Source organism: Lonchura striata, chromosome 4, assembly GCF_046129695.1.
Source record: "Lonchura striata isolate bLonStr1 chromosome 4, bLonStr1.mat, whole genome shotgun sequence".
NCBI lineage: Eukaryota > Metazoa > Chordata > Aves > Passeriformes > Estrildidae > Lonchura > Lonchura striata.
In genome coordinates this window covers 30,812,022-30,835,950 of record NC_134606.1, presented here as the reverse complement: position 1 = coordinate 30,835,950, position 23,929 = coordinate 30,812,022, and positions in this window count along the sequence as shown.

Genomic DNA, 23,929 nt, shown 5'->3' with positions numbered 1-23,929 from the left:
CCACTCTGTCCTGGCCACGCTAAGTCAACAATAGTCCTCTCCTCTCCTCTCCTCTCCTCTCCTCTCCTCTCCTCTCCTCTCCTCTCCTCTCCTCTCCTCTCCTCTCCTCTCCTCTCCTCTCCTCTCCTCTCCTCTCCTCTCCTCTCCTCTCCTCTCCTCTCCTCTCCTCTCCTCTCCTCTCCTCTCCTCTCCTCTCCTCTCCTCTCCTCTCCTCTCCTCTCCTCTCCTCTCCTCTCCTCTCCTCTCCTCCTCTTTTCTTCAAGGGAGGTGTTTTTCTCAAATACAGTGCAGAATGGCAGCTCCTTCTCCAAAATAATACATCACAAACAAGCAAGATGTATTTATAATGTGGTTCTTCCTCATCCAAAGTCAGCCCCAACCAATTAGTCTTCTTCGACAAACTTCAGGAGATGTTGCACTGCCCAGTGGCAGGAATCAGCTGAAAGGCGCACCCTGAATGGTGTGGTTTATGAAATTTTGGGAAAACTACAGAAAATGCTTTAAAAGTTTTTTGCCTGAGAGACATAGTGTAGCAGTAAATTTGTAAAGCACTCTGAGATTCTCACAAGGTAAAATATTCTTTTTCTAAATGATTTATCCCTAAGGACCTTAAAGTCATGGCCTTCTTCCAGAAGTCAAATTTACTTCTGAAGACACTGGATCATTATTTTGTGTAAGATACACCACTAAAATCTGTCAGCCAAATGATCATGCAGGATTCTAGGATAGTAAGAGCAGATACAAACTGCAGTATAGAAATATTAAGTACATTTCCAAATAGTGCATATATGGCATTTCAGTCTAGGAATGTTCATTTTGAGCAAACCTCTGGAAAGTTTAATGTCAAAATTATCCGTCCTTATAGAGTTCCACAACAGACACAGCTGACTGATTTATTTAGCATCTCATCTTCTTTCTAAAGATCCTAAATGGAATTATATTGAGTCCTTATCCAAGTGCCACTGGGCCAAATGACCTTTTCTTCTGTGAAAACTGCTTCAAAGTGAGTTGCATAAAATAAACTGCATTGAAAATAGCATTCCAGAAAAGGGCTAAAAGGGAAGCACTTTAGACCATTATAGCTAAGGGCTAGAAACAGAAGTAAACCACGCTTCTACTCCCTACATTTGCAAATATTTTGTAACTTTGGAGTATGAAATTTCCCACCTTTCAAATTCATTACCATATTGTGGTTGATTGCTGAGTTAAGTAATAAAAGGTCAGAGGCACAGATTGCTTACACTTTTGTCTAAACTGTAATTCTTAATGCTGGAGAAGTGGAAGAATTGCAACAACCTCCTGTAAGTTGGACATGAACATCTGTGAAAAGTATCTGGTAAAGACAACAAATTAGAGGCTTCTGATTTGGATCTCTTACTAGACATGCTATGCTGACAGTAAGAACTTTGAAAAAGAATAAAGGGATATACCATCATTCTCCAATAGTGGGTAATGATGCTAAGCACTTCAGATAAAATGATGGAGCCATCATGTCCAGGCAAGTGTATTCAAAAATCTGCTTAATATACATAGGTTTACCTTCTAAAACAGGTTTCTAACAGCTTAAATAATATTGACAAAGGCATTTTGATGCTTACTGACTATTCCATTTCCATTTTGTGTTTTCTCTGCCCTTTAATTTTTATTTTCTTGGAAATAGTGTCAATAAACCTATTATAATTATAATTTACTTTCACTAATTGTACTGAAAGGGTATATTTGTGAAAGAAAATTCATATATTCTCCTATATTTTGCTAACCTATAGGGAAAGTACTAAAGATAAAGATACTTGAAATCACACATGGGTATGTAGGGCATCATCCACGTTGCTGAAAATCTTCCAATCTTTTAACCATTGTAGCAAAATACGTTTGGTTTTCCCTTTTATCAATTAACATATGTCTGTCCTTATCAAATTGCCTAGGATGAAACAAGTTTCAGCTCAGCAGTCAATGAAAAAAAAGAGTTATCTAGACATAACTCTTTTCTTTCAAGAGAAATATGAATCCTTCAACTTAGGAATTTCCCAAACACTGAAATAGAAATTACATTTCCACATATCATAATCATAACCATTACCATCTTCTTCTAAGATGTCATGGCACTAACAGTCTTCTCAGTAATATATCTCAAAACCTAGCCTCACAGATTTCTACTCTTGCTTGCTGTGTATTTAACAAAGAGGAGCTGATAGTTGACTGGGTGAGATCGGAAGTAAATAGCGAACTCAAGTGTCCTCCAGAGAAATATTCCTGCTCCCAGCCCAAGGTATGCACTTGGGGAATGATAACTGAAGTACTTTGGACTGGTTTCTCAGCTCTCATTTTGTTAAAGAGAAGATAATTTTAAATTGTTGCAACTTCAGCTGCATAAAACTTTGAAGATCTAAACTGGCGCTTTGAATTGCACTGGCTCAGAGATGGCAAAGGCAAGGATAACTCTTGGTTTCTAAGAGGGTAAACCAGTTGCAATTGCTATACAAAGTGCAGCTTCAAAAAAAAGTACTTTGGAACACAAAGCAGCCTGTGACTCAGGAGCAATAAAGGGGCTATAAACATCGATTGTCTGTGACAGAGGGCAAAAACATCTTTTCAGGAAAGAGGTCAGACACAGTTTCCAGTGAGTTCTCTGTCAATTAAATATGAATAGACCTGATTGGTTTTACAGTAAGAACTAAATTCTGTATAGTACAAACGGCCAGCACAAAACCTGTACTCTATCTGAACTGCGTTTATACAAGGAGGGGGCTGTTTGCTAGCACTTCTGCTCTGGTTGTTCTCCTTTTCCTCTTCTGATCTTAGGAAGAACTCCCCAGACCTCAATTAGTTGTAGCTTTTGGAAAGCAAAACAAAACAACTTCCCAAAACTTCATAATTATCCTTTCCCTGGCCTGCAATCAAGGGTATATACTCCTTTCCCACTCTAGTTTGTTTCCTGTCTAGTAAATACAGACCTGGGCAATAAAAACTAATTCTGTCTTTCTGGGTGTTCTTGTCTACTTTTGAAACTGGGTTGAACTACAAATTTCCATTTCCCTCCCCTTCCCCCTATCTGCCATTTACAGGGGGAAAAGGGGTCAAGTTCTATGAAATACACATTTGAAAGACTGTTGACATTTTCTTACCTAAACCAAACTTTTTCAAAACCCCTGAAAATCTTTAGGATTACCTTAGCATACATATATTTATCTGACATAATTTGAGAAGGGATATTTAACTTTTCATATTTTAATTATTGTCATTGACTTTCTTTTACCCTAGAGAATTATTACTGCATAAAATATCACTGACTATTTGATTAGGTATTCTTTCACAGTGCTGTTCAAGACTTACAAGGCAGCAATGTCAAAATAATAGTCATATTATCAGCTTTGGTATACTGAAATGCTAAGTAATGTCAGCTACTTGACAATCTATTGTGTGCCCTGTGAACCTAAAGAGGAGTTTACTGAGGCGACTCAGTCATTAAACCTATAAACTACAACTATTTGTGGATATGTGTTAAATACACACCTATGCAGTAGTAAAGAAAACCTGGAGCAATGCTACAGAGGAAAAAAAATAAACTTAAAAGATTTTGGTCTTAAAAAAATTGCTCCTAAATCCAAAATTAGGGTGTGAAGAACTATGGAGAAAAGTAGAGAGAGAAAGTGACTGGTACTCATAAACATCTAAAATAAGTTTGGACTCTGCATAAGCAGTGGATTTACCTAAAGTTCCTTGGCTGGTAGGATGGCTTTAATTTAGCATAGGATGATTAATGGTGGAACGCAATACTTTGAATGTCTTCAAAATTCTTCACGTTGTAAGAAAAAGCAAAAGCATAGGTCTCTACTGAGACCAGGTCATCATGTCACTTATTTTGGTCATCTGTTGTTTTTAATAGACTAGCTGTACACTTACAGCTTATATATCTATAGCATTAAAATATATGTATGTCTAGAACACAATCAATTTCAGTTTTCTGTATGCCTCAAAGAGATTTTAGTTGTGCTGGCATTTACTAGGTCATAAACTTCATGTTTATTTAAGACTAGATAGCTTATTTGTCCAAATTTAATTAATTTTAGGTTAAGGTTTGGTTTAGGATTTGCAAATCCAAATAGTTAAAAACATAGATGACTTCAGGATTTTGAAAAATTGATAGATGGAAAGGTAGCTGTTTTCCATTGTCACTAAGGGTCAATGTTTTTTCCAGAACCTAGAATATTGTATGTGATTCTTCTGCTACAATTAATCTGGACATACAGCTAAGAGCCCTTAGATTTTATAAAGATTAAGATTCCAGGTCTTTACTGGTAGTTTTTATCCCATTTTACTAATACTAGGATTAATTTCTGATTAAGCTTTGTGTATATGTTTCCACCTTCTAAAGTTCAATGTATTTGGGAATATTATTTCATCCAGTAAGAGAGGACTCTCCTAACTAGACATTCCCATTCCACATGATATCCTACCTACTGTAAACTGAGTTGTCTGGTCCAGAAAGATTGTGGAAAAAGCCTTCCTTTGCTTACATGGTATTTTTCTCTATGTTATTAATCAAAATCCAACTTAAATATATGAAAATAATTTGAGTTCAATAAAAGTCTATGGATCTTGGAAGTGCCTGAATATTTAAGGAACAAAAAGAAGGTGCTCAGCTTGACAAGTCCCCTTTCCTTTTAGCTGTCTAATTCAAGCACAGTCTCATAGCAAGGAGTAGAGAGTTTCTGCTGTAAGGATGGTTTATCAAAATGAAACATCGAGAGCCATGGAAATAATAATGGCTTCAGGAGTAATAGGGGCAGTTCTTTACTACTTGAAACATTGTTCCTCCAGCTGAAATTAATCCAGCACCTGAAACAAGAACCTCTTCTGCAAGAACACACTGGACAGAGAAAGAATCTTTTATGAACTCTTTTTATTAGTTTTCTGTCTTGCCTAGGCACCATTAAGTCAACTACTCTATTTTAAAAGCTTATAAAATCTACTTTTCCTCTATTTGAAGGTAATTTGCTATCCATTTTTGACAAAGGAATTTTGTTACCAAAACAGAATTTAAAGTAAAAGGATTAATGTGTATGTTCCATATAAAAATTATCTATTGTCTCATATGCTCTGTATTACTCAACCTGTTTTTTTCTCTTATTTTTCAGCACACATACATCTTCTGTCTCTCTTTCATAATATAAAAGGAGAATATAATTTACTGTCTTCTTTTTTTTTTTTTTAAGTTCTGTATTTTAAATAGCTAAATCATTAAAGTCTCGCAGAATGTCTAAGATCAATATAACACATCATCTTCCATAATAAACTAGGCCATATTTAAATTCTAGTTTATGTTATCTCTAGTACTCTGTACTATCTTTAGTACTCTTATGGCACATCAGATAGTTTATTACTATTTAAGTTAGCCAAATAATAAACACCATAGAAGTGTTCATTCAGCCCAATATTGTATCACTTTGAATGTATGGAAAACTCCCTCATATAAATGGGATCACATAAAGGGCAATGTCTGTTAAATAAATGTATATATCAAATTAGGATCTAACTAAGAATCAATACCAATGTATCCCAGGATTTCACATCATAAGTGTATATAAGTGTGTCAGTCACAAGAAATATATTGTGTCCTTTTCTGTTTGTAATTGCAACATAATTGCTTACCCACAGCAAGTTATAGAGCATGCCTTCAGGCATGAATTGGCCTTAAAATAAAATTCTACTGCACTATTATTTTATATTGACAATCTTTATAAAGCTAGTGTAATAGAAGCTGAAGCTGTGTAATAAAACTTGCATGTCACCTAAACACAACTCCTTAGCAGTTTCTTTAAAACTGCTAAAAACCATTTTTCAGGAAAAAAATTGCCCTTGTTTTAGTCCAAACTACAGAGAAAGATATTTCTGCCAAGAGGGTTGTACATAGGGAGCAGAAGGAAGAAAATAGATTGGTGAGGTAGACTGGGTAGAGTTCAACAGATGAGTTTCCTGAAAGAGAGAGAGAGAGAAGGAAATATTTTCACTTGCAGAAAAGGTACCGTGTGAGCTACAGAGCTGGCACTCAGTTATGATGTTTGAATTTACCATTGTACCAGGGAATTTTTGCAGGTTTCATGCAGATATTTCAACTAGCCAGTGTAATTAGGTCTATTTGTACCTTGAAAGCAGATGCAACAAGTAATAAATTCTTGTGGTGATTCATTAATCTATATGCATCTTGCACAGATGGAATTTTTCAGACCTGTGGAAGCAGCATTAGATATATTATTCAAGGCTGACGAGTCAAATACTCTACCAGACTTATCACAATATTCAAAATAAATCACCGTGCTGCTGTGGTGCCCAAAATCTGGAAGAAAGAGTACTTCCACATGTATTTTATCCAACAGAATCTGATTAATTATTAATCATAAGAAAATATATTTCAGTTGATTAAGATCAGTCCAGTAAAGTAGGGTAATGAGGAAAAAGATTACTTTAAATTTGGCATTTTCAAGGCATTGTATAAAATAAAATTCTTTTGAAGAAAACTAATACCTAAATCTGTTTTTCATCACTTGTCATTGTATTTTCTCTCTTCTCCACCCCTCTTTCCTTTTTAACAGGTTTTAAGGATATTTCTGGTAATGCTGTCTATCTCAACTTTTATGTGTTCTTATCACTTTATAACTGCTATAGGAATCCGAGTACACGATGGAAGGCTGGCTTTGATGATAACTCCCTCTCTGCTCTCAAGTTATTGACTTTTCTTCGGGCTTAGTTTTCTCTCCTATTACTGTTACCACCATAAGTGTTCAGGAATAGGGCACTCCATTGCACTTTCATTTGAACTTTTTCTGAAAATCTAACTGAGATCAGCAAAATATCTTATCAAGTGTTTCCTCATTATAAATAAGAGGCCTTTCTGTTTCTGGAGGTGTTGATTTTGAAACTTCCTGCAAAGGCACTGAATTCTGATTTTTTTTAGCATTTTTGTGCCATAAAGCCCATCACTTCCATTTTTATATTTTATATTATCAAAACACTGTTCAAACAAAACAATTCAAAGGATTGCATGTGTTTGGCTAGAAGCATTTTTACAGTAACATTTTTAATTGGTCACCCAAAGAAAACCATATAAAATAAATGCAAGAATTTATCATCACCTTTACTTTCATGCCAGGGTAGAAGTATGCCAGGAAATCAAAAGCAGTTGAGTGATTATTTGTCAGAAATCACTGCCACAATAGTCTCATATTCTTTCGTAAAATGAAAGTAAAGTGCAGCCTGGAAAAATGCTTGCTACTTTCCCAGCAATGGAATAAGTTTGTTTATTCAGTAAGTAACTATGTTTGTGCTGTAAGGAGATAAGTTTTTTACTGAACTACTTGAAATATTTTGGCTATCTTCTTATTTCATTACCAGAGGCAGCAGGCAGAAACTACATTATGTGAAACTCTGTTGCTGCCTTCTTGTCTTCAAGTCTTCTCATCTTCCATGATTTAAACAGTAAAATACATTGTTAAACTGCTTAGTCTGTATGGTGACAATGGCTGTACAACTATGTACAACTATCTGCATAAATAAAAGTACTTATTAAAATTTTGTTTGGTTCTGTCCTTCTGTCTGATGAAAATGTTTTCAATTAGGCAGGCTCATTGAAAAAAGATTATGCATAATTAAATTTCAGTAGTTAAACAGAACACTACTTGATTGTATTATGTTAACTGTATTTGTAAAAATATGTTATGAAGATTTTGCGCTTTTTAATATTTGGCAACGCTGACTTGTCTCTTCAGTTTTGATTAAAATATTTTGCTAGAGTATCTTCACACACAATGGGCTGTATTTCCTATTTTGTATTTATTCCAATTGTGTTCTAATTGCAAACATCACTGCACAGAAGAATGAAAGCTCTGATCATGAAAGAGTTTTTCTCCATTTTGATGAAATATCAAATATAGAAGTTAAATTTTCTGTATCTTCCCAATCATCATTCAGTGGTTTAGAGTCTAGTGGAAAAAAAATAATTACAGAGTAAAAAGGCTATCTGGGATGAAGAATACTCCAGGGAGAGAGAGTGGAATTTTTACAGGCAAGTCACTAGCTTGAATGTGGCCCATTTCAGTGGAGACTGAATATAACGCTTTTCACAGATCATCACTGGTTGTAAAAAAATTGTGAATTAAGCTAGTTTTGTGTAGATGTGTGTTTAGGATGCAAAAAGAGGCTTTATACATGTTTAAAACTTCAGAAGAGGAAAAGGGATTATTCTAGAGACTTTATCAAAATACTAAAATTTTTGCTGAAAGTGCAAATAAGTGGGGAATAGCAGTAGAGTGAAGCCTGTACTGCCATGCCTCTGTGTTGCTTTGGACATCAAGGACTTGAGTTTTTTCAGACTATTTGGAGATCATTACAGACAATAATCCTTAAAGTTACCTGGTTGAATGTAAGGAGAAATTCTGTATCTAGTACTGCACAATACTCCTTCCATGAGAAAAATCCATTTACAGAACTGGACCCTAAATAAAATTCAAGATTAAAAAATGTTTATTGTGGTCTTAAACCACAGAAAAATCAATCCTGTTTCTTTAATGTAAATTCAGGAAAATTGTCATATGCAAGCCCAAGGAAAATCTTGTAATGATTTATTTGTTAAGATAACATCTATAAGATTTCCAGTAGTGAATTAGTAAAAAAAAAAAATGCTAGCCAATGACTGAGCTTTATTTAACTTCCTTTCCTGTTTGATTAAGATCTTTGTTTAAGCTTTGATTAAAATATTTCTTTATCTCATCTATGTAATATGGTCTAGTCTGAGACCTCCATAGTTTATTTGTGTATGCAGTTATTAAATAAATATTTTGTTTGTCTTCTTGTCTTCTTAATACCATGATGACCCTTTCACTAGTTAATGTATATCCTGACACAATAGAAAGACAGACACAATATGCTCCTCCTTGCAGTTCAAGTGTCAGGATTTTTTTCTAAAGAAAACCAAATCCTTGCTTTTTTTTATTATTTCCCCTCCACCCCAGAAACTGCATAAGGGATGTCTGTCCTTTGAAATATTTTTCATTGTGTTATGCTGCATTACATTCCAGATGACAGTGTGAGAGTGTTTGTAAAAGCAACAATATATTACATAGAATTTGCAATTGGTCCTCATCCTGAAGTGCTAAAACAGAGACCCCTCCATGATTTCCTCCATGTTTCTGTCATCAAGGTGAAGAAATTACTTGAAGGAGAGGAACTGAGAGGAAGGCAGCACCAATGAGGAAAATTTTGCAACTAATTCCAGAATACAAATGGGTTTTGTTCATGCTAGGGAACATGCAGGAAACAAGAACAAGGACTCACTGCTGCCTCTGTAATGCTTAGTAGCCTCATAGAAAAAGTAGTTATTGATAAGAATTAAATGGTTGGCCTGGGTGTGTCTATTGGCTTGGTGTGCCCATTGAGAAATGGATGGTTTGCTCTATGTAAGCAGTTTTCCTTTGGCTCTTCTTATCACAACTGGGTTGATATATTCTGTTTGCTTTGAAAAGATTTTGTTTTGGATGTGACCTATCTGAACAAGAAGACCCTCAATTTATTGAGAAGCTCAGTTCCCACTGCTTTATTTAATTCTTTCTCATTACATTATTTTTCCTAGATCCGTGGCCATGAAACACACTTCTTCATTGCTCCCTGAACTCAGATGACATAACTGTCTGAGCATGATGCAAGGCTCCTGAATGTTTTTAGGGAACATGTGGGATAGAAGGTTAACTGGGCAAGGGAAACTCACAATTTGGGCATTTTCTTTATCTGACTATAAATAGCAAGATTTAAGAATGGAAATTTTAAATTCATTGGATAATTAGATAAAATAAATGCACTTTAATAGCATGGAGTCTGATGCTATTGTCAGTTTAGCTTTGCAGTTTTTCTTCTGCATTTCCTTTTCAGAAGAAAAAAAAATGTAGCAAAGCTACCCTTCTAGTATATTTCCTTTAATCATAGAACTATCCTACATCATTGATCCCTCTCCAAATCCAGTGCTAAGAGTCCATGTAACTACCATTTTACATGTCATGTAACCATTGTTTACTCCACAACTTCAATGTGTTTATTTTTGTAATAACATTTTGTGGTTAGAAGGTTTCAGTATATTCATTTTGTGAGAAAGAGAAACACAAAGAAGGCCTTTTATTAGCATGCCCAAGTCCCATATTAAAATTATTTCAATACCAAAGTGTCACTGAATACTATTGATATTCAAACACCTAAGGGTCATATCCTAAATTATTAGTTGTGAAATATTGAGACACCAAAAATAGCTCAGGAAAGTCAGAACAACAATAATTAACATTTATAGGAGACAACATTGGAACCAACTGCATATTTCTGTACTTTTTATGTAAGAGTGAAGATGGTGAATAACTTCTAATAAAAACATTTTCTCTCATGCTTTGCAAAAGCATACAAACATCATTTAGGAAGGTAAGGTGCTATTGCAGTGTAATAACATCATTTATTGCTGATGGTTTATGGTTTGGGGGCTGGAGTCTTAAAGGGTGACATAATTAAAAAAAAAAAAAAAACCAAAGAATGAAGAGCAAGAATCGAACATTGTCTGCCTTCTCAGCACTTATATCTCAAGATATGGCTCCTCAAGACTTTCCCTATATTAATTCCTAGGGAATATTTTAGATTCCATGAAAATTTTCTCAAACTAAGAATTTAAAAAAACTTGCAGTCTTGCAGGTTGGCTTTATTATAAAAGACCTTGACTAGATCTAGTAGATTAAGTGTTCTTGACACAAATGTATGTAATAAATAAACAGGCTATGTCAGCAAGTGAGTGTGATTTCCTATGTTCTGCTTTCTAGTACATTCTTATCTAAGATATCAGGAATTGTTATACAAAGATATCATAGCAAGTTAAGAATTTACCTTGTTCAAAAGGTTAATGCAAATGGTGATTTTCCCCTGAACTCATCCATACGCATATGTAAATTGTATTCTACTGTAAACATACTTACAGATTGCAGGAATAAGGTTAAAAATACTAGACTGAAGCTAATGAGTGGTTCTTACAAGTCTGCAGGCAGGTGCCTTTTCAAACTGTTAAATAACCATTGTTTGAATGGTGGAACAAAGAAAGAAAGAGAGAGAACAATTTTCTGGGAACCTGTGAAATTTATGACTGTTCTATTAAATATACTGCCTTAAAGAAATTCCCAAGATAGACTGTCAGGAGAAATATGTTTATGTGCATACTTTGTATTAATATTCTTCCCAAGACATTTCTCTTGTCACAGAATCACATAGAGTCTCTGAGTGGTTGGAAGGGGATGTAAAATCACCTAGTTTAACCCTCCAGGTCAGGCAGGACAAGCTACAGCTGATTGTCCAGCACTGTGTGCAGTTGAGTCTTTACTATTTGCAAGATTCTATGACCTCTTTGGGCAATATCAGCCTGTGTTTGACAACTCTCACAGTAGAAAAGTGTTTCTTGTTTTCAGAGGGCACTTCAGGTGTTTACTTTGTGCCCACTGCCTTTTGTCCTTTCACAAGGCATCCCTGAGAGGAGTTAGTCGCTCCTCACGTGAGGAGTGACTGGGTCATTAATGAACATGTAAAAGAGCAATGGCCCCAGTATCAGCCTCTCAGGTACATCCTCACTGGCCTCCAGCTGGACTTTGTACCACTGTTCACAGCCCTCTGGGCCCACCTATTCAACTATTACCAGATATTAATTCTTTTAATTCATTCTAATTAGTTCTTCCCTTGGTATCTCTTTGTTCACAGTTAGGCCACAGACTACTGGGACAGATGGATCCATTAAGATCATTCTTTTATTCTTTTTTTAGTAACTAAGGCAGAAGGAGATGGTTCTTAAATCAGATAGTCCCAAGATTGTCTGCCCTCCCAAACATCCCCCAAGGCTTGCAAAGCAAGAACTTCCATGAAGGGATTTTTTATAATCATATTCCAAACACATAATGAGAACCACTTGGACCAATGTGCCCTTTCTTTGATATTAAAAAGATGGGAAAGTAGTAAAGCTGTGATGTTTTTGATTCCCTGGCCAAAAAACCCCAAAACCAAAACAACCTAAAACAAAAACAAACCATCCCCCACCAAAAAAAGCCCAGCACCCCTACCCCAATCTTATGAATATCCAGTTCTTTATTTAATTTTTATGCTGAGCACTTTTGTCCTTTAAATGTCCTTGAAAAATCTAACCAATGAGCTAAGTTCATAAAAATAAATGTATGTTCTTCTGAATGACCTTCTTTACCAGAATTTTCTATAAATTACATAGGGAATAAATTAGTACAAAATTTCTTATTGAGCTTCAACCTCTGCATGTGTTGTATTGAATCAGTGTGAACATCTATGATCACACATCACATACCATTCTATTTGTCTTTGATGGCATAAAAAGAAAAGACAGAACATTTAAAAATATATTATAAAAATAATACATCAGAAGGAGCAGGCATCTTTGATCCTCACATCTAATTAATTGCACATTGGCTAGATTTAGCTCATACAAATGTGGGATAGTTACTTCACTGTAAATGATTAATAACAATAGATGAACAGTTGTTTGTTTTTTCTTCTTCCCTTCCAAATGCAAAAACCCAGACACCTACAGTTCTAGCATCAGGAAAGAGGCTAAATGTCTGACCTTTTTAAGCTATGTGAGGTCTGAGAAGCCATCTTCTTACAAAGGCTTTTCAGTAATTCAGCTCATAAGCAGGTAGAACATACATACACTTCCCTGAGTATCATGTACAAGTCAGTAGAGATGCTCTCATACCAATCAGTAAAACATGCGGAGTGATAATTTGCAATAGTTGGTACACCAAGATCCATTTATTATACTTTACACCTATACAGAAATTGATTTACATTGCCAGTTTCCTTGTGAACACCTTGAGAACAAATGTAATATTATTTAGAATCAAGAGGCACATCACATGCTTCTTTGATCTAGGTATAAAAGGAAATATACAATTAACCTACTTTTCTAATAAAAATTTTCTTGTAACCAAATGCTTTGACTTCTTCCACTGTTTCCAAAATTCAGTGGTTCTCAACTAAATTTTTGAAGATATTCTTCACAATATACCAATATGTTTACAATACCATTCATGCATAATATAGATTTTTTTTTTTAATTACTCTTTGATATAATCCTGCCAAATACAATAGATATAGTAATACACAATGAGTGAAATTTACCTTCAGTACAGTAACTCATTGATTTGTCAGAGTATGATTTCATAGTGAATGAATCACTGTGATTTATGCTCTCAGTATGTTAGAATGTGTTTGTGTGTATGCATCTATAGAACATACAATTCTTTTGTAGCTACAGATACTTTGCAGCTTCTCTGGACAGCAGGTGCTGACAAAGTGAAAGGTGTGTATTTTCCCAGCAGAGATCAAAGCAGAAAAATAGTACAACTTAGATAACCTTTCTGCTAGGCTTCCTCCAGGGTGGAATACCCATTTAAACATCTTTCCCAGAGCTGCATCTCCTCCATCTCTGTGCTTTATTCTTTCTACACCAATAGCTGTAAGTAGGAGGTGCAATGAAAGGTTAAACCAAAATGTTTTGATGCTGGAGGCTTTGATCGTTCCTGCTCTTTTAGGATCCCTTATATCTGAAGCCCTCCTTCAGGTTCTGAGAAACTTCTGGGAGGAAGCATGGTCTTAAAGAGTTTTCATTCCTTTTTTTGTTTCTGCACAGTTTTTTCCCACAGAAGGGCGTATTCAGATTCCTAAAGAAGGCTTTGAAAAGGATCCAAAGAGGCAATCACATGCATGTGCAACTATTTTTTCACCAGGCAAGAATATATGGAATGTGAATGGAGTTTCAGCATAGCTTTGTGAATGTGAGTATCAATTGAAACTGGGTAGGCAAATTCCATTAAGTTCCAGGTAAATTAATGTGCATATAGCCAGTGAATTACTAACTTCACGTAATTGAAAGCAGGAAAACCTGTCTGCATTCAGTTGTTAATATGAAGTTTAATTAGAAGGAAGATCTTTAAGGGTGAAGAGTCTCAATGAGAAGCACAGACTTCACAGTATCTTAAGAACATGATTCTAACAAGTACAGGGTTTCTGAAGAGAAAAATGAATGTTAAAAAATGAATGCTTCTCTAGTAAAAAATACTAAGATCTATAGAGTTTCAATCTATAGTTTAATTCTAAGTAGGAAATAAATGTTTCCCAAAGAGTAGACAATATATTCTTTCTCCTCGGGTGAAAAGGTGTAGTTGGAATCCAAGTAGCTTATTAAGTCTTCAAAATACAAATTAGCTCAAACATATCTGATTTTCACATTTAAAAGAACTAGTAGATACAACAGCATTTGGTCTTAATTACTGCCTGTTGTTTATTATAATCCTCCTGTTTAAAATAAATTCAAATCATTCAGCAAGATGCAAAAAAGCACCATGTGACCTAAGTGCCTGTTATGAATAATATGAGAAGACTGACCAAGCAGACTTGTAAACAGCATTCTGCTTAGGTCAGCCATTTTCAGGCTAGAGATCCACACACTGTTCCTCTAAATAATGGATACAGTTGCAGAAGTTAGGTTTGATATTGGATAACACAAAAGAAAAGCAATGATGCATTGCTTTGCTGTGTAAAAAACAATGCATCCTTTGCAGTGTAAAAAACAATCTTTCGTAGCAATTATGTACTGCTTGTGCAGTTACTTAAAGATAAGAAGTCCCAAAAATTATCTTCTGTATTTTTCTTTTAAATTTTATTTCCATCTTTACATTCTAGGGCTGCCCTATCTGCCTGTACTTGAGACTTATGTGGATTGGCTTAAAACCTTTAGAAATTTGACTAATTAGTCCTTATTACTTGAATTTAACTTTGAAACAGAGCTTCCATAGTGCACAGAACTGATATAGATAGAAAAGAAAACAGCAACTCTCAAGAGAAAAAACATGCCCTGTTTATATGCTGTCTAAAGAAAATACATACATTGAACATTTAGAAAAGTAGACTAAAGTTATTGTTGTTCAAAGGATGTTTACTGGGTGTAGTTTGTAGGATTGTAAGTGGAGCATGACCCAATTTGTGTTTGCTTGACTTTTCTCAGTGTACTCTGACCCAGCATTGTTGGGTTTGTTGCATCTTTATTTAAACTTTGTTCCTCTGTGAGGAGCTGTGGCTTCTGTATTTTTCAGCATCACTGTACCCCATGGGTGACATTTCCTTTGATCCTTAAATGCAATATTTCAGATGTTATACCAAACCTCAGAAGAGTAACTTGCTAAGGAAAATATAGCTGTATTTTCCTGAAGGAACTGAAGCTACATCAGGTTGAATTTCACCCTGTAGGTTATTTAAGCACAGTATGATGTTATACAAACTGAAAACAGAGGGCAAATTCCTGTCTGCTACTGAAGATATGTCATTGAGGGGGGAGGAAAAAAAAAAACAAATAACTCCCATTCCTTTCCACTGATGTCTTAAGGGCAAATATTTAATTGTGCTGAACTGCAGAATAAAATTAATTTCAAAGAGAAGTGACATACCAGTAACTTGGTCCTCATTGTGTAGCTCAGTTTTATAAAATGAAGAGTTTACAGTCTTTGGTCTCACCTTTTTTACAGGTTTAATAAGGGATATTTTTTGTTTGCTTATTTGATTTGTTTCGTTTCGTTTCCCAGTTTCAACTGATTCTAGATGACCGTTCTCTACTTTTTTTTTTTTTTGTTCAAATGTCTAAATTCTGTGGCATAGTGTACTTTTACATTAAAGATTTTTAGAATAAAGTCTTCATTTAATGGGTATTTTGTAAAGGCTGTGTGCCATCTGCATCTGTCTTTCATTCTTTTTACCTGCACTCTTTCCAGTGCTCAAGATGTCCCACATTTGCCATGGTGATCTCCTCAAATTGCAGTAAGTAAAGAAAGGATCAATGCGTGGTACCAGAATTTCTGAGACAGTGTTTCTCTACAATGGGTCTGAGTGGAAACCTCCTTCTTTATGTTCTGAATTGTCTGGGGACATCAGAAGAGGCAAAAAATAGAACTATTAGAAAACTGGAGAAGCACATCTCAGTCATATTTCATATTCTTCAGTATTTGAGCTGCATGAAAAGCCACTGAGACCCCAAACGGGAACATTTATCCAGTGCTGAGACCTGTGAGAGGCTGCATGGGTCAGGGACTTCAAAATTTGGATTACTGCTCAGTCCCTTGCCCACCTTTGAAGTACCCAGTGTAGTTTATAGTCTTTGTTTTCGGGTGTAGTTCCACCACTTGTCTGTTGTTTTCAAACTATGCTCTTCCTTGGCATGAGAAGTGAAGTGAGTGATCTACTTTGTAACTTTTAGTTGTATCTCCTCCTTTTCTAGTTAATATTCATTTACCACAAATACATTATGCATATCTTTTACTGTATAAATATATCTTCACACATGTGTATATTTAAGTAAAGGGCTACATAGATATAAAAATATTTGTATATTTCTTTTTGTTCAGAAAGTGAACACTAGTGAAATTCCTTACAGTAATTTAAAGCCCATTGTGATGGAAAGATGTAAGGCATGTTCTTTATATTTCCAGAGAGACATCACTAAAAATCAAATAAAAGGGTAGCTAAACAATACAACAAATCCAAGAGTTCAAATCTCTGCTTAGTAGCAACATTGGCTATAGAAAAAGTTAGCAAAACGTGGGCAAGTCCAGGACTTACAAGTCTGATTAACCTGTAAGTATGGTTGTAGGGACTAAGACTGATTAATTACTACTCAGCTATAAAATGACAGATATCTTCTTTTTCATCAACTGCTTTCTCTGGGGAAGAACATTTCTTCATTCTTTCTTAGCTGATTTTTAAGTTTTCAAATTCCCTGCTATCATTCTGCTCCGCCTTCTAAAAGGGTAGGTTGTAGGAGTTCACACCCTCATCTGCATCTTACTATTTTAAAAGCTGTTCTTTCCCACTACAAAACACTGTTTTATACTGAAAAAAAAAAAAAAAAGACATTTCAGTTTTTTCTCACTTGTTTTTGTAACTATCTTTAGCCATCAAAATTTAATCTTCCAATAGTCCCTGTCAAAAACTATGCCCTGAGCATGTACAAACACAGAATGAAAAACTGTCCTAACAAATGCTCTTAGACAGTGCTCTGGATCACTGTTTCAGAGCAGCTTTTTAATTCAGTTATAAAGTTTCATCTTCCAGTTAGCAAGAAGGAGATGTGATTTGTCTGATGGTGATAATGCAGTTAAAGAAGGACCTTTTAGAAACTGAAGAAAGGTTTGAAATAATTCTTTTGTTTTAAGCAGCAACACCATGTGACGCAGAGTTACATTTGTAAATGAAGAATGTTTTTACTAGGCTTTTCCTTCCCATCTCTCAGCATTTTCCTATTTCATGTAAGAATGAACTACTACAATACAGTTATTTTATGTTTAGAAAGAGAATAATAAGTGTTTTATGCAAAATTTTCAGACATCTCTTTCTATCTCAACAAGTTTTAATCACTCCCCCTTTTTTTTCCCCTTTCGTGTCTGTGTTCATCATTTTAGTTTATGCATACAATTTGTATTTGAATAAAGCAATGAAAGCGAGTTCATTCTTGGTTCATATCTTCACTTCCCCCACTAACCCTTCATGTAGTTGTATATTATTAAGTCTGTTCTCATTAAGTCTTTTTTTCCAGTCTTACATATCCTGCTCTCACTGATTTTAGATGAGGTGTAAACAAAGTCTTGCAAAATGGGATTATTACCTTTTGAGGTTTAAATATTTAGTTTATTCACATCCTGCAATAACATGTAGTGCCTAAACATAGGTGAATGGGTAAAGAGAAGGCTGGGCAGATGAGCAGACCAAAAATATAAAAAATCACAGATTATGGGAAAAGAAATGGGAGAGACAATTCCCCCTGCCCCAAAAAAACTCAAAACAAAACAAAACACCCAAATAAAGAATCCAACAAAACCAACCCAAGAAACAACACAGAAACCCCCCAAAAACCAAACAAAAACCCATAAGCAATCAACCCAAATCCAAACATACTTCAAATGTAAATCAAGACAGCTCCAAATTCATGTTTCTCAACTGATAGCCACTTATAACTGAGGATCTATCTGTGTCTACCCTATGTGCAAAGGTGTAATACTAGTTGGATTGAAACCCATTGTGTATTTAGTTTATTTAACTTACTGTGATCTTCAGAAATGAAATGATCTATTGTACAGCATGCTCTAGAGCACCAGCAAGTGACATCCCCAGGAGCTGGTCACTTCCCCTCTGCTGGTTTAGAGCAGGATATTTCTATACCACGCAGTGCCATGCTGTATTGAAGGTATCCCAGTTAATTTCACACAAACAGTGCCTCCCATAGCCAGGTTAAGATGCTGCACTAGGAGAATGGAAACCACAGAATAGAATCATAGAGTCACTGAGGTTGGAAAGACCTCCAAGATCTCCTAAGTTCAATCTTTGACCGATCACCACTTCATCAACCAGGCCATGGCACCAAGTGCCACATCCAGTGGTTTCCTGAGCAATTCTAGGGATAGTGACTCTACCTCTTCCCTGGACAGCCTATTCCAATGCTTAACTATCCTCTCACAGTGAAGAAAACCAAAAAATTGCCTAAATCGGGTTGAGTCTTTTGTGCAGAGTTGGCACTGATTGCTATTGATTTAAATGAGAATGGGACAATTAATTTAGGAACAATTCAGAATGTAACACAATGACAATCCTAGAGGATTAGATGATTCTTCAGAGATATTCCACGAATTTTAAAAAGCAGAATCTCAGCTTTTGTTTTGGAATGGTCTTTTTCAAAATTCTGCTCATGCATGACTGTTGTTAAGCCATATCAAGCACAGTTAAAACCAGACAAGTTATTTGTTCCTACAAAATAGTTGGATTTGTGCATCCATATATTTGTATATGTCATCCTTATGTCTGAAAAAAATGACTGTTTCTACCACATTACAGTTTAATATATCACTTTTTAAAATGTCTTTTAGAAACTTAGCCCTGATTGTCCTTCTTAATACATAAGAAGAGATTAAACTTAATATATCAGCTTCTTTCTCTTTAAAGCTTATTACCATCTGATTAAGATTAGGTATGTGTTCAGACTTTTGGGGGAGGTGTATCAACATGGAATAACATGTGGAATACAGTGCAAATTGTTTTATATTGGTTTGTCCTAACTGAAGGGACAGAAGGCCTATATGACTGCTAGAAAGTAAAATTTTTTATGAAAACCCAAAAGGACTTCTGTCCATGATTCTGTCATTCATTCAGTGATTCTGATTTTATTTTATTTTATCTTCAGAAAGTCAATCCATCAAATACAGGAGGAAAATATTTTCTCTGTAAAGTTATGACTTGAAACAGTAGTGAATATTATTCTACAATTTTAAATAATTTTATGTGTCTGGTTTGGCTGCTTTTACAGAATAATTTATTAAGGTGTTAATACAAAATAAACTCTAGCTGAATCAATCAAATATTAGATATTAACAAAAATATCTTTCTGACCTAGAGAAGCTGCTGTAAAATATTTAAAATTAATTGAATTTAATTTTTTTTAAAAAGTACCCTAAGTTCAATCTGTATAAATGTACTGTAAATTAAATATAAAATTAGAAAAGGCTGTATACCTTTAGCATAGAATTTCCTTGACTAGATTTTCCTATATTAAATCAGAGGGGCTTATTTCAGCTACTGATTTAAGGATGAGCAAGAGCAAATCTTCATTTCCCTACTGCTCTCTTCAAACATCTTTTTTCATAACCATGTAGTCAATACTTCAAAAATAAAACTTTCCTACAAATTGTGGTAGCATATAATTCTTTTTTCTACCAGAATCCATACATTCCCATTGACAGGGGTTAACCACAAAGCCTCTCTCTAATGACTATCATCTGTAAGGAATGTGCACATAAACATTGCATTCTTCTCTGGGAGCTTTCTTTATAAACTATAATATCCCTAACCAAAAAAATAACAGCTGTCCAGCTTCCTTTCTCTCTGTCTTTTTTTTTTTTTTTTTAAGTTCTTTCATTACTTTTAGAATATTGTATATTAATAAAGTTGAAATGTTGTCTCTAAAAGGAAAGCATACAGTTCTCTAAATCTTCAATTATATTTAGCAAGGAGAAATAAAAATCATGCCTGCTTTTTATCTCCTAACATGCTAGGTAGGCATTAAAATAAAAGAAATAGTGGGTTAGGGTTTGGAGGTTTTTTCCAAATGTTTGGGGTTTTGAAATATGTTTCCCATATTTCAAAATACGGGAAACACATAATTCTGTCATCAGGAGAAATCTTAAATACAAAATCTTTTATTATTATTATTATTGACACTTGTTTCCTGTTAAAATTATTTTTGTCATACTGAAAATAGCTAAAATTATTTATTGATTCCTATTGTAAGTGTACTCAATCACCTACAGTGATACAGTGATTCACCTAAAGCTGTAAAAATAATTTGAGAAAGATTACAAACTGTTATATTCACTTTTACTTCTTGTGCAAACTACAAACTCTGGAAGTTCTTCAGAGTGTTATCCTTTTTAGCTATCTTTAACTGTAACCAAAGGTGAGTCACCCAATTAATGTGAAAGACATGTCATGGTTGTCAATTACCAATCTATATTTTATCAGATATAAATCTTGAGTGAACAATTCACATGAACAGATGAATACACCATGTGAGGAGTAACTACAAATGACTTTATGAGTAAACCCTAATATAGCTTGGATTACTGTTACTGAATCCGAACATAACATAGACTAAATGATATGTAAATTATGCAAAAACGAATAAAGCCTAGAGTAGTTTCAGCAAATATTTTTTGTGAGATGTACTGTCTACAAATTTTCTTAACTGCCTGTGACAAATTCAGTTATGAACTTATTTAAGAAGAATATTTATTCTAATTAGGTTTGTATGTTCTGTGCTGAAAATGAAACAAAATATTTCTTCTATCATTCTGCTCCCTGTGACAAGCAATATGAAATGTCATTGAAAAGTAGGGTAGTATTCTGTGCAACTTAGGAAATTGAATTGGGCTTTAAGGCATATATGTTACTTAATTCTCTACATCCTATCTTTAAAATTGTCAGTAAAATGTTCACTGTGGGTAAAAACATTTTGAGACAGAAAATACTGGCACTTCTGTATTTGAACTTTATAAGAATTTAAAGCACTTATGAATTCTGTGCATTTTGGGTTTTTTTTGTCATTTTGAGGTCCTCTAGGTGAAGACATAAATGCAGTGTTAAAACTGGTTTGAAAGAAATTCCAATAAAACTTGGAAAATATATGAGTATAATATATATGAGTATAATATGAGTATAATATATATAAATAGGTGCATAGAGCAATGGGATAAAGTGCTTGCTTTAAATAATGTATTTTAATAAAGATTTATTGTATAATTTTTATCTTAAAGGTCAAAAATTTGTTAAGTAAAATTAGATCTGTTTCTAATTTGATCAGCAGTGGTTTATTTGAAAATAATAAACACCATTATTAAGAAGCATTGGAAGGCACCTATAAAGTCAAGGTTGTGATTCCCAGTTGTGTCTCCAAATGAATGTGGTGGAGTAAAAGTCAAATCAAGTCCAATAGAAAAAATCTATACCCTAGATAATAGGTTATCCAGATGCTGTATATTAGCTAAGGCAGTCAAATTCCAGGACCTTTAGCAAAGGGTGGAGTTAGCCTTGTGATGAAAAAAGTTCTTATTTCATCATCTTTTTGCATATGCTCATCTTCATGTCAGGTAAATCAGCATGGCATTTGCCAGTAACTCTGCTTCAGACTAAGACTCAAAGTTTTGTAATTTATCATGAGGACCTTTGAATTTTTTCCAGATTATTGGAGGAAAACCAGCAAAACTCATCTTCACTCCAGGTGACATGCAAATGTCTTAGTGTTAGAAAGAACTTCTATAAAAGACTGTCCATATACTTATTTATTGCTCAAGACCATACAACATGGCAATTTAACTTCCACCAATAAGTATGAAAGACAATTTTAGCTGAAATTCCAAAAATCTGAGTTATAATATAGTGTAGCTCTCTCTCTCCCCTTTGGTATAATATAACACCTCTCCAACTCCTTCACCATGCATCTTTAAGCAATCCTAAGAAAGAGGGCTCTATTGAAATGAAGCAATGCACAATTATTGATTACAAAAATAAATATATCATTAGTAAGATATAAATTATGTGGCTGGTTTTTGTTATTGCCAGTCTGCTGGAAAGCTGAAAGGCTCACATAATCATCTCACATCATCTTTCATGCAAAGACAGAAAAGTTAATTTAAATACTCTTTACCATGCAGGATTAACTAAATAAAATGACTTTGAAAAGAAGGAGAAGAGCTAATAAAATCATTTACAGAATGAGCATTTCTGGTTTTTTTCTTATTCTATTCAAGCTGTTCCATTATTTAAGGGATTTCCACCATTTTTCAAGCTGCATAATAGACACATGGATTTTATTTAATGAAATTGTAGATAACAGTTTTATTAAATAAAATAGCATGAAGACTGTTTTACAAGACAAAAATATAGAAGAACTTAGTACTGTAACTGTCAAGCAATTTGGTTCTTTTTGATGTTTGAATTTGTATTGATCTAATTCCTACTCTGCTCAGTTTCACCACTAAGATCCACCTAGCATCAGAATATTCATTGAATTATCTCCTTTCATATTTATGGAATTGCAATGCATTAAATTACAGAGATGATAATCCCTTCCTGAAAACTGGGGACAATTGAAATAAGAATAGCAAGCACCTAGCACAATGTCAAATCAAATTACTAGGGCAAAAAACCCTTCCAAGTCAGATGTTTCTTTTCACATGCACTTTTCTTCAACCAGAGAGAGTATTTCAGCCTGTCTTAGAATTTAGCTGGAGTCCATTTTATATGACATTTACAAATATGGTATCTGGTTATTTGAAACAATAGCAGTAAGACTCATATCAAAAGTTTACAAAGGCAATATCAAAATCATACTATATTGCTCTGGGTTTTTTATTCAACAACTAAAACGTATGCATTAATGGGCTTTCTGTTTTTCTAGGAGGCTTTCATTTCTCATGAGGAAATATCTAAGCATCAGTAGGCCATGATTTTTAAAATTGACTGCCTGGGTAAAATATCTTAGTATAGAAAGTTTCCAATATTGTCACTTTCTAAATTCTAATCATTATGATCTGTGCTTTCTCCATAATCTTCTCAAATAACAGGAGAAATTAGTTTTTAAATGCAACTTCCTCAACCAGCAGTAGTTTGCAGAAGTAAGCATTTAGTTAAATAAAATTTTGGAATAAATACGGGATTAATTTATCTTTTGGGAATGTTGGTTAAAATGTTTTAAAAAATGTAGAATCACAGAAAGGTGGTTGTGGCAAGGCTGGAGGTGGGGATTAGCCTCTTCCCCCTGACAAATATCAACAGGGCAAGGGGAAACAGCCTCAATTTGAGCCAAGGTTGGATGTTAGGAAAAATCTCTTCACTGAGAGAGCGGTTAAGCATTGGAACAGGGTAGTGAAGTCACCATCCCTGGAAATGTTCAGAAGACAAGTACAAGTACCACTTCAAGATATGGGCTGTCGCTATAGGACACGTGAAAGCACAATGCGAGCCACCTGATATTTGCAAGGTAAAGAAGAAAGTTTATTTTCTGACTCCAACTTTTATACTTTTCCAAAGGTGACAGTGGATTGGAGAGTAATGGACCACCTCTCCAAAGACATTGGACAAACCACTAGTACATCAAGTTTCTCCACCCCCATGAAGGAATGCAAAACAATATGTTGTTTACAGAAATTGTGTGGGAAAGTTTACTAACAGAATGTAAACTCAGAAGACTTTAGAAAATCTTAAGAATCAGGGCGATAATGGTGTAGTTGGCACGGTGGGCTTCGGTCAA